Source organism: Triturus cristatus, chromosome 7 (genome assembly GCF_964204655.1).
Source record: "Triturus cristatus chromosome 7, aTriCri1.1, whole genome shotgun sequence".
In the NCBI taxonomy this organism is placed as follows: Eukaryota; Metazoa; Chordata; class Amphibia; order Caudata; family Salamandridae; genus Triturus; species Triturus cristatus.
Window position 1 is genome coordinate 813,438,181 of NC_140590.1, and position 13,004 is coordinate 813,451,184.

Sequence of the window (13,004 nt, forward strand, 5' to 3'; positions counted from 1 at the left end):
GACCAAATATGCCCCACAGCTTCTTGTGCCTTCACAGCTTTCTCACCAATTATACATGCTCTCGATCTCTTCAGTGTGCTGACAGTCTCACATTTAACTAAGGCAAGATCAGGCGGACAAGCATTCTCAGTAGTTGCTCCCACTATGTGGAACACTCTGCACCTCTCTCTTTAACTGCAAAACTTTTCCAATCATACAGAAAAGCTTTATTCTGATACGGATTCTGAGGTCATTGTCCTGTTTTTAAGCAGTTTTAGCACCATGAAACCTTTAGGCATGCATATGTGCTCTATAAATAACTTATTCATTCATTATGATGTAAAGGGTCAGATTCAGCTGATAGAAAGGAGAGCAGTGGAAGCATCATCACATCCAATGGAGCTGAAGGGTCATGTCATCTTCTATCATCTTACTAACGAAGGAAATAATTCAGATGGAGAAGTTGTTAGCTGGTTCTAGGAGAATGACTAATGGTTTATCTTTTTAGTTACTCTGGACCAAGAGACAGAACAAGGCTCAACTGAGGCCTTGACTGAGGTTTTCAGCTTACTGGCTATTATTCTATTATGCATTGAGAAAAATGCCAGAGAAAGGAGTTAATACAACTTTTCTACGTACATGCCTGGAAAGCTGTGATTGGTGCAGGTGTTCATGCATAATCTGGAAATAATTTGTAAATCCTTAAAGTTTAAAATCTACACCTATATGTGTTCATAAAAATAGAAAGGCACCGTAGCACACCAAGATAGTATAATAATACCCTAAATTAACCAATTCCTTGGGTATTGTCCATGAATTATCAAGTTCATATAGAGATACACATCATTGTCCAGTCTTGATAAAGTTGTTGTGTTGAATTCATTTATTGTTGAACAAGTAGGTGTCCGATATTCAGAACGCAGCCGACGCGCGTTTCGCCCGCAGGGCTTTCTCAAGGCTTAGAAAATCCGCAACAATGGTCGCACCGTAGGTGAAAACTGATACTATTCGTTTTGTACAATAAAGTCTAATGTGATAATTTCCAACACGTAATAATATGCCAATATGCCGAAAAATCCAAGTAATGGTGTTCCTATTTCCGTAATTATCCAAAAGGAATCGTGTTGGGACCAGAATCCGTCCTCTCTCGTAACCGTATATGCGATCACCTCATCCTGTCGTTGGCGTCTTCATGTGTTCATAAGCCTGCATGGGAAGGTTTACAACTTTCTTATGCCGATTTGACCATATGTCTTTTTCGTCTCAATAAACTAGAATAGTTATCATGTATATACCAATGGACTCATTTGCAAAGGTAAATGACACTTTTGTTCAAGTTTACTATTTATTTTGGTATTCACAAACTACGAGTTTAATTTTACTAATCGGAATTACAGGTCTATCTTTTAACGTGCAGAGTCTCTGCCACTAGTGTGGACTCTCCGCAGTCGTAAAATTCTCTCCATACTTTTTTCTCTCTTTGTCCATCTAGCTTCTCTACCTTACTTTCATCCTTTCTGTACGTTTTCCATCCATCCAGCCATCTTTTTGTATTCTCAATCCATCTTTCCTTCTCACCATCTTTCTTTTTAATCCATCCTTCCTTCGCTCTAGCCTTCTTTGTCTATTTATTTCCTTACTTTTACATATATCACCCATCCATCATCTAACCTTCCATCCCTCCATTCATAAATACATTCTTCATTCCTTCTTTCTTTCCACGTTACTCTATCTTTTGTTTCCATCCATTCATATTTTTCTACATTTACCCATCACCCAAACTTCTCTCCATCCACCCTTCTCTCCATGCATCTATTCATCATCTCCATCCATCCAACAGCCCTCCCATCAATCCCTCCATCACTCCCTCTTTCTCTTCTTCCATCCATGGTCCCTTCATCCTTCACTCTGTTCCTCATCTCCACCCCTCCCTCTCTTTCTTCCACTGCAAGAGATCATATCTATGAGCTTTCAGGAGGCCAGACTCTCAGATCAAAGTCAAAGGAGCATAAACAACTTAAATATTTCAAGTGACAACAAACTGCATAGTGACACTTAAGCTGCTAAGCTAGGGGTAACGAACAATACTGTGCTTAGACAGAAGTGTCCTCTGAATGGTACATGGGGATGTTCCCCTGCACTGAGTGCCCAACTTTGCATATGTTTCTGGGATCCTGACTGTTATTTTTTGGGCATAGTTTCATGCTAAAGCATGAGTTTAGAGGCTAGGCCTGTGTATAACTTTCTATAACTAGGTGAGTCCCTGGACCTGACCTGTGACCTGGACCTGACCTGTGACCTGGAGGGGCACACAAAGCATGCCCGCATAATGGACATGGAACTACTATCCTTGTCCTGGTATAGCACATAGGGTGTGTCACATAGACTGTGGCCCACAGGCCCCATTTATGTAAAGGGCTACTGTCATTTGAATGCCCAGAACCTTGCGTTGATCTCCTGTGTGTAAGTCGAGTGTGAGTGTTCATGTAGCACATGTGCAGTAGTAGCACTCTGTGCGTAAGTGACTCTGAGTACATAACTTGGTGGAATCCACTTTGGATGCCCCTGGTTTGGCAAAGCATAAGATGAATGATGAGTGCAGCTTCCCCTGACAGGGGGAGTCTATTGGCTGCATTCCGGTGGTTGAAGGGTGGAGATCCTGACACCAATTGAGAAGGATGGGGATGGGTTACCTTTAGAAATTCCATGAGGACGTTTGTTAGCAATGGACTTCTGATAAGTTGTTCCTGGGCACTGCTGTGTGGTTAGTGGTAATGGTGAGACTGCAATTTCTGTTGCACCAGGTGAGGAAGTCTCCAGATAAAGCTTCCCCTTTTGTCTATCTATGATTGCTCTTTCAATGAGGCTGATGGCAGTCAGGTACAGAAACCTCACACTTCATTATGCTTATGTTGTGAATGCTCCTATATGGACACAGCCACAGTGCTACCTGCTAGAAGAAACATTACTTTAAACAAATAATGTGTCTGTAGAGCCGCCTTGAAGGGAACCACCCCAAACTGACTGCAGTTTGAGACAGTCAATCCACAGCTCCTGTCTAGAACATGTATGTAAAAGTGGAGCCCAAACCATCCCACTTTGTTCCAGATCTAAGTCATTCATGAAGGCTTCAAGGACTTCTGTGTGAACATGGCTGGTGGCTGCATTGCAGCCAGTCTCCCAGCATTGAGGGTACATCCTCTGATGTCTGCACTTTCTGGTGGAGGAGCTGATGGTGTGTCTACCTAGTACCTAGAAGCCTACCAACCTGATTAAAAAGGCAAGGAATTTGCTACGCCCGCCATAAGGAGAAACTGTCCAGGAGGAAAAGCCCACCATGTCCCCGGATATATGGGTATCTAGAGAAAGCAGACTGCTTGACTGTGAAGCTAGGAGCGACATTTTCCGTAGAGGGTCCCCTGATCTCTCAGGAGGTTCCTAGAACTGCGAAGCACCACCTTGGTTGGGGCTGCATCTACCTTTGTGATTGCTTCAGCCTGGCCAAGGCTGCTACTGCTGTGCTGACTGTATCTGCCCCGTCAGGGCTGCAACTGCCTTTGTGAATATATTTTCATGGTCGGGACTTCAACAGCTTTTGTGAACGTATCAGCAGAGATGAGGCTATATCTGCACTGGTGAGCTAATTGGCCCCGTTGGGTCCTTTACCAGCTTCAGCATCAGCTACCAATCTAAGTGGGGTAGATGGGGCCACTGGAACTGAATTTGTACCCACGTAGAAGCACCAGGGCCACCTACAACAGACTGCATCCAGGTGTCTGGGTGAGAAGAGACGCAGGCCATGCCTGGCCTCCTCATGGCTACCAAGAACTAAAACCAACTACAGCAGGCCTCCATATGCGTAGGAAGACTTAGCCACCGATCTGCATTAGTCAAATGCCAGAGATTCAAAGACTAACTTCCTATCAACTACACCACCAGGGGTAAGAGCACGAGAAATGGATAAACGGATGGTACATTTGCCATGATGGGCACCAGAAAGGGCACCTCGGTCTGAATCCTGCTTCTTCCATAATTCCCGGAGGTACAAGGTCATCAGAGGTCACCTAGATGGGGAATAGCACAAGGGGGATGGGCAGGGGTTGCAGCTCCACAAAGGAGGATCACTGCTGTGTGTACATGCTTGAACTGTGTAGTAATTAATACTCCTTTGAGTTCTTTCTTTTTCTAAGAAAACAAGCACTGGGCTGACATTGAAATGCTTGTGTCTGTCGGTTGACTGTTGAGTTCTGAGCTCATGCCTCCCACATGTTCTCCCTGAGAAGCCTGTGACTGCACGCCCTTGCAACCTCGAGAGTCGAGAGCAGAAAGGGTTGAGCTTGGTCCAGTTTGCATATCCAAAGTTGGACTGACCCCAAGACACCAGTGGCAAATGCCGTCATCTACCACGATGGAGGCCCAGCGGTCCCTGTCTGCCCTGTAGCATCCTATGGACGTCTGACGCCCTGGTTTACGATGTGTGGCAACTGACATAACAATGGGCCTTTAATTTGTTCCCCCAAAGATGGTAACCCCCCCCCCCCCAGCTATGTGTTATCACCCACATCTCCACTCTAGCAGCCTCATTGTTTCTCACCTATGTGTCCCTTTCCCTCTACCCTATCCTCCATTCCACCCTCTTTCTATCCAGGGCTGGAATGGAATTCAAGATGAGCCCTGGCAAAAATGTTCAAACCAGTGCCCACTGCGCCAAATAGGGCTTTGAGGGTTTTCACGGTTGGGTCATTGCATCCAATAGACGTCTGAAAGCAGGCCCTAGCCAGCAGCCTATCAGGAACAGGACACAGTGCCCAGTCCTTTGCATCCCTTCGGGTGCCCTCTGGGTGCCCTCTGGTCCCTGGCAGTGCACCCCCCACCCACAGTGCTCGCAGCGCTGGGGACGGTCGCCGAGCTGCGCACGCATTCGGATATTTATGGTGGTGGAAATCCCCAGCGGAGACCGAGCTTCCTCTTTGCAGCCGCAGAACAGATTAACCTTCCTTCCATGCAGACCTCCCTTCACAACAATACCAGCGAGAACAACAATAACTCGAGCCCCCTCTTCTCAACAGGCCGGGCTCCTCAGTTCTATGCCTTGAGGTGGGCGGGGAGAGGTTGGACAAAAGCTGTCTCGTATATTCGAGGTCTCTCGTGTTTCAGATACTGAGAAACTGTCCAGATTTGAGTGTGTGTATATTAAGTTACCCTCGGTAACCGTGTTTACTCTGTGACGTTGTTATCTTTTAAATACCCCTGCCACATGCCTGGAGCCTCTGGAACTTTTCCACATTGTGCCCAGCGCCGTGCAGGCCAAATTCAGTGTTTTTAAAAAAGGTTTAGGACGATAACCGCACCTTTCACTTCAAATTAAGTTTTGTAACATACATTGTCATTTAGGCTATTGTTATTGCACATTAACCAGTTGTCTGGAAATCCATATATTATTGAAATTATACTTGGACATAAACTATGTATTTTCCACAATTCATGGAATGTACATCACCCATGTGCATTATGGATAATAATATGTATAATATACTGCTACATGCGACTGCATTGCTTAGTAGTGCTACAAATTCGCATATTCCTGTTAGAAAACATTTACCTTAAACACTACACGGGGCATGGTACATTGATAATGCTTTGGTGACAATGACAAACTCCTTAGCTCGTGGTTTATTATCATGTCACATGAGACTGTGGTAAAACAGGGCCACATTCCACAGGTCTCTGTCTCTTGTCTTCTAACACTTGGGTACCCAAAGTGTGAGTACTGGCTACCTGAAGTTCACAACCTGTAAGGCAATTTCTTGCAGACATGGACCTCAGACCAGTGTGAAAAGGTGGCCATGACATAATGCTTTCCATTCTCTGCATATTGTTCCCATTTTTGGCCTAATCGAGGCCACCCTAAGTAGTGCCCCCCCTTTCCCCCGCCCCCGATAAATGGAAGACACCTAAGGCATATCTCTGGTCATCAACATCTTACTGCGGGCCTGATTGGCCTTAGTGTGGCCTTTCATTGCATAATGGTGGCCACCATGGGGCAATACTGCTTACTCTGGACATATTGCGGGTATTCATGGCATTGCAATGTTCAGACTTGGCATAACTGTGGCCCTGCTCTCATCTGGCCCATTATGGGCATTATGGCATTCACCACTGGTATAATGGTGGCCTGATTGATGGGCATCCTTGTCATTATGGTTGACAGACCTGATGTGCAACAGTAACATATGGACATGTAGATTTGATGAAGATGTAAAACTGTGCATTCAAGACTAAACGTCTTACTAACAATTACAGTTTTGGAGAATTGTGACTGCATGCCAAAAACTAGCATGTGAATGCTTTATTCACGAATCTGATAGCAGTTGTTTGTGCCCATAATTATTGCATTGTAATTAAAACTGAAGTTTGAATGATAATTCATGCATAGTTCCCTGTTATTTCATTACTCGCATGAAGCAATTTCTTTTCGATGAATGCTCTTATGACATTGCTTGTGTTAACCTGTTCTGGTGTGCTAGGGTGGTTGTTCCTGGTAATCCCACATGTAATGCTCACGTTTGCACTCTTGTCTGAGGTTCTCACTTTTGTGACAGTAAGAAAATTGTTAGTAGAGTTCGGTAATTTTTTTATTGATCATAATTAGATCTTATACAGGAATATGTTGGCTGCCCTTGTGTTAATCATATGTTACTCATTCATTATGGAATTAAACTTCCACATAATGGACAGAACATTTGAAGTCTTAAGCTAAAATTCATCTGGATCACTGACAGAACACCAGGTGAATGTCGCCGAAGCTATTTGAGTGAAAACACTTTAACCATACTGACGCAAAGAACAATGTTATATCCGGTGACTTTCAGAAAAACATTGCATAAGCAGTACCCCACAAAGCCATAGCCAATGCCAGTCATGCAAGTTTGGTTACGTTTGGCTATTTTTCACATTCTGAGTCAGAGATCATACAGGTGGTGCCACAGGTCACAGTGGCCAAGCCAGAGAGAGAGAAGCTGCTATCTCTTGTGACCCCTAAATGACTCAATGCCAAAGTCCCCATTCCAAAATCTCATCCACCCAGCGACCTTCTACCCAACCACCCCTCACTCAGTGCGCAATCTCCTACCTAGGCATGCAACACCCCACCCCAGGAAAGGTTCCAGCAATGGTTTTCTGCCACAAGAGACACTGACTTTAAAGAATTGGTAACAATAGGTAATATTGACAGTGACACTGTCAAGCCAGACCTAAAAAACATGGCACCGCCAGAATAAAGCATGAGACTGTGCCAGGTTCTAGGAGTAGGAAGTGGAGACTGGGGAGGTCACAGGTTTATAGCAGCCATCATTGGCAGTGTACTCCAAACATCTACAGTAAATCTCAGGGCAAATAACTCGAGACTGGATGTACAGGAGGTGGATTGGTAGATAAGTTATCCAATGTTAGAATTTAGGGGCCCGGATGAGAGGATGGTTGCAGGTTGAAGAGGATTATCTAAAATTGGAAACTGTCTCATGGAATCTATCTGGAGTATTTCACTTGTAGGCTATCTTGGCCCGTGCCTTTCTTTGTGCATTGATGTACATTGATGTACGTGAGCTTTGCATGCGTGTGCCGCATGTGTATCTGTATGTGTGCATTCATGTATTGAAGAGTGCACTGCAGTATGTAATGTGTGTGCTAGTATATATAGGGGATAGGGCACAGCTGTGTGCCTTCGAATGGATATGCATGTGCATACTAGGTAATTCCACCACCAAATGTGGCCATTAAATATGCTCACCCATGGATCTGACTCCCCTTAAATGCTAGGGTCAAGGTCTATCAGTAATTGATGGACACTAAACTTTCCTTTCTTTGAAAGTGACCCACTATATTTTCCATGGCGGCCTTCCATAGAGCTCTCTCCACCAGACTTGCTGGTGGCTAATTTGCCATTATTCATGGTTGCGTAAACACTAAGGGGTCACAGAGCCCTTGTGGATCACTGACAGAACACTAGGAGTCTCAGACGGTATACCAGGTGGTGTCCAACCTTTTCTGTAGTAGGAGCTATGTTTGTTCAATGAAAATCCTCATGAGCTACTATTATTAATTTTGTAACAGTGACCACATCAGACAGGATAACCTTAGTGGCTATCCAATACAAGATTACCAGCAGTGACAACCTCTGTGCACCAGGAGAGTTACTAGCAGTAATGTGAGGAAGGCTTTGTCAATTTGAAATTCCTTTGCTAGGGTAATACATAACAGCCATAGCTGCAATGCCAGAGCATCTGAAGTCTACTGCCACATGACTTATCACTCAACTATCAGTTTAAAATATATTTTGGCAACTAAACCATTTTTGTTCAAATATTATCTTATGAGTTCTGAAAATACACACATTTTTATCTCAAATATGCACTTTTTAAATTTTGGTTCCCATAAATTAATTCAACCAAGCAAAAGCTTCAAATTTAAGGCAGGAGTGCACAGAAGAGAGCCACTTAGAGCAGCTGTAGAGCTACCAGTAGCTCACAAGCTCCTTTTGGAGAAGACTGCAGCAGACTGTGTTCCATCTGGTGTACTCTCAATAGAGTGCTGGAGGAGTGGTAGAAGAGTCTCTCTCTTTTAGCAGATTATCCGTGATCGCACTCCTCGAAAATTAGGATGTATATTCGCTTTTTCGTGTGCTTAGTTGTTGTGCTGCTAGTGCATGAGTGTGCACTGATGAGTCCACATGAATCAGCATGTCTTTGCTGCTATGTGTGTACATATCTGCATTTGTTTGTGGGTCTGGATGTTCAAACACCCTTGTTTGTGCAGAAGTGTTTATTGGCGTAGGCGCGCATGTTACCCACATCAAATTGGTACACAATGTACTGTGAAAAGGGCTGGAATAAGGAAAGAGCTGTGAGCTCAGATACCTGCATGACGCTTGGCTGGGAAATTCCCATCTCGTGCAAACAGTGCTGGTGATGGTTTGTGTAATAAATATGCTTCTCAGCGACCCGTCCTTCACTATTTGTTGTTCCTGTGTTCAGTCTGTTTGCCCTTCTTCAATGACCTTGAAGGTATCTGTTATACCCTACTTAATTGTGTAACATGTACTCCAGCCCTGCTACAAAGGGGTGAGTTCATTAGTGTGTTTCACTGGTACAGTTGTTTGTTTAGTAACCCTGACATGGGGTATGTTTTTCGGGTCTTCTCCGATTAACATAACAGGTAACCTTTTCACTGGGTTGGTTTTAGTCATGGGTTCGATTCCCATTTACACTTGTTAGTTTGGTAACTCCTACGCGGGGTATGTTTTGGGGGATTTCTCCAATCAACATTACATGTAACCCTTACACTTAGTGGGTTTTGGGTTTATGGGTTCGGTTCCCGTACGCAGGGTGGGTCAAAAGGTAGTCCTGGTGCCTGGAGAGCAGTGGCATAACGAAACTTGAGGTGGCACCCCTGCAAGGCACATGGAGGAGCCCGCTCCAGATTTTATCAGGTGCTCTTAGGCCAGAGTATTGTGCTGAGGGGGCCCCTTGCTCTGCAGAGGATGCGGGGGCCTGTGTTATGCCACTGCTGGAGAGACCCAGAAAAGGAAGGGGGCCTTGGAAACACCTGAATGGAGTGGGTTTGGTTCAGAAAGGGTCAGGTTTATGAGATGTTACCACGTGCTCGATATTGCAATCCTGTGCTATTTTTATAAACCACTGTAATCTAGTACTGTATTACAACATAAGTTAATGTGTATTAAGAATGTAATATCAAAAGGAACTTTAAATATGCTGAGGGATTTTGTTTGTACGAATTTTCTTCATGCCAGTTTTAGGTCTTCGTTGTGTAAAATTCCAGTACTTACAGTGGGCCATTGGGTCCATCCATTGCCTATCAGTGGTTGGTTTTCTTGTCTATCTCATCTGCTTGCTTCTTATTCAATGGCTTTCCTTCCTCTTCTTGCATTTGCCCCACCAGTGAAACAAAACTTCTTTACCATCCTTTTGGTTGGACGATTTTTTTCAGCTGCTTACAATCAGGGAACTACTTAATAGGTCTTGCATGCTAAACCAAACAAGCCCCTGGGGCATAGCCTCAGATTGGCTGACTTGCATTCTCCCACTGCTCACATTTAGGTGCCTACTTTTTTCTTTTGTGCTCAAGCACTCCATGAGAGTGCATGTGTTTTCCAGCTCGCTCTTTTGTGTACTTCTTGCCCGTCCCAGGCACTCTGTTATACTCTCCCTTTCATGTGCTTCTACCCTGCTTCCCCACACTCTGTGTTGCTCTCTCCCTTCTGTGTTTTTCCCCTTGCCCCTGTTCTTGCTCTTTACCTAATGTGCAGCTTTTCCCTTCCTCCTAACATCCAGATTTATTTTTGTTTTACTCTTCCCACTCGTTCATACCATCCACTTCTCCATTACCACCCAACAGTCCGTATTTTTTAATATTTCATTTTTTGGGGAGGGCCACGGGACAAATTGCTGCTGGCCCCCTCACCTTAAAAAAATGTTTTTTGCAATACTTCAATACATTTTATTTTAACCGATCCATATCAGATCAGTACATTTTCAAAGATGGCACTGCTTCATTTCGTAACTGTGGGCTTGTGTGATGACACATGATTGTACATACATATGACATCACGCATGCATGCACCTACAAAATGGCACAGTAGTGGCTGTGTTATTGCACATTTTTTTCTGAAAAAAAATGCTTTCAGTCAATGCTGCTCTGCATTTCAAGAAGGCATTGGCAAAGGCAATAGGTCCCAAAAGCGAGACTTCTTGGCTTTGCCAATGCTTGATTAATTTGCTTTCAGAACGCCATAGGAGGACAGGTACTTTTTTGCTCATATGAAAACATATTATATTATGCTTTATAGTATCCAATATAGTCGATAAGAGAAATGATTATGTTCAATATATTCATAAAGAGAAAAGTTAAAAATTTAGTCAACCACTATGCCTGTCTTCACTGGGTGCAAGTTGGAAACAATGGTTTCATTTTGATTTAAGGCTTCACACAGTATTATTTTTGCTGATGGCTTCGCTAGGCCATAGTAGGCCCAGAAAGAATGATATTTTGCATTATGCGTTGCACTTTTTAGCAAGCGTAACCACGCTTTCCACCCTAGCACAGGAAGTAGGGGTTTGTGAGAAGATTAGAGTTAGTATTTGTGGATATCTTTCCTTCAAGGCTGTTCAGTGCTTCCTTAGGGGAATAGTTCTGTACACCGTCCATGTTAGATTCATTTTGGTAGAATTGAATTAATTGTTGTCACATGACCCTCTCACATCTTAGCGCGTGTTACCGCACTGCCCAGCTGACCATTTCCTAGCATCAGCCTTGGTCATTTGAAATGGCGATTGTCTTTAATGTTGTTGCTTTGTTGTCTGCAATTTTGCATTAAATGCTGTTTGGACTTGGGCTTCACTACATCTTATGAGTCATTTTTGACACTCTTTTTCCCTTTTATTTGAATGTGCTGCTTCCCTTCCACATTCCCAACACCACTGACCTCCATGTGTTGCTACCCCAGGCTCCACCTTGTCCTGGTTCTGATACCTCCCCATCAGGCTTAACTTTTTGACTCTCCTGCCAGCTTATGCGTTCCTCCTGCCCTCGCAGCTCACCACTTTTGTTCGGCATTCAGGCCTGTGCAACTGGTGCCACTGCACCGGGTGCTGACTTTGCCCTGAGTTTGCAAGTTTATTTTGGTATTGAAAGCACCTGCTGCCATGTTCCTTTCCTCTAGCAATTTCCAGGCAACAATAAAAATGACAAGATTACTATGGTGATTAATGTTCTTCCTGAAGAGAGATGGAGTTTTATCTGGTTGAGGTTTTGACTGATAATAAAATAGCACAGAGGGTTGATAAGCCTGCTCCAATGAATGTGTACCATGCAGATCACAAAGGGCATATAACATAAATAGTTCAGTCGGTTACTGCATTTCTATGAGACATCCATTTGTTTCTTGCAGTTTATACGTTAAAATCGTAATGTAGAACAGTGAATTAATAACTGTCATCAAAGAACTGCATGCACACTGCAACGCATAGAATAGAGCATAGATTAATGTTGCAAAAAGTGTTGATTTTGGTAGAATGTGATTTTTATTATTAAAGAGAACCCCCCAACTATGGTGTTCCATTTTCAATTCAGAGTTTGTGCTTCTCCAAAACATGCACTCTTAAACTATACTTGCCTACCAGTGTGGGTGACGTCACTCCAACACCTTGTAGTCCTTCGGCTTATGTAACATTTCCTATGCGCTGATTTACACACCTATGATTGATTGTCTCTGTGTAATGTGTGGGTGATGCAAAGTGCTCTGACACCTTACACTGGTATGAGTGGCGCTATATAACTAATCAAATGCATCTGAAATAGAATGGTTATAAAGACTTGAGGGGCACAGTTAAAAGGTGTGGTGAGGGAATCCATGATGGAGGTGGTCACCACCTCCACCATGGATGGGGGCGCCTTAACAAACATTGTCACACCGGGCACCACCACTGCTAGTGCCAGTCCTGTCGGCATTGTTGGTTTGCTCCTGCTAATCCCCCTCCTTTTAGGTTTTTCTTAAGTTTAACATTTTTTAACATTTTAACGGAGTCTAGAACCTTCAGTTTGCTGTTTGGTTGCTCCTTTCAATTAATGTACTTTCAGAGACTTTTTATATTTTTTAATTCTGCTCTCTAATGTGAGTGTCCACCATCATGGCACTGTAAAATTAAAAGAAAAAATGACTAGAACGAGTGGTGCTGGAACGATTTTGCGACTGCGGGTGCTGTCCAATAACGTCACCCCACTGCAGGATAGGGGAGAATTTGACAGCGTTCCATTTATAAAAAAATTACTGCCGGAAGAAAAACCTTTGAAGTGCCCCATTATTGTTCATTCTCAATCTAAAATCTTTCAAGTTTTTTGGTGGTGCTGCTGCACCTCCCGCACTCCTAGTTCCAGCGCCGCTGACTGGAACATCATGACGTATGGGTTTGCATGCACGGTGACACATGCATGTGCCTATGCCATCAGGC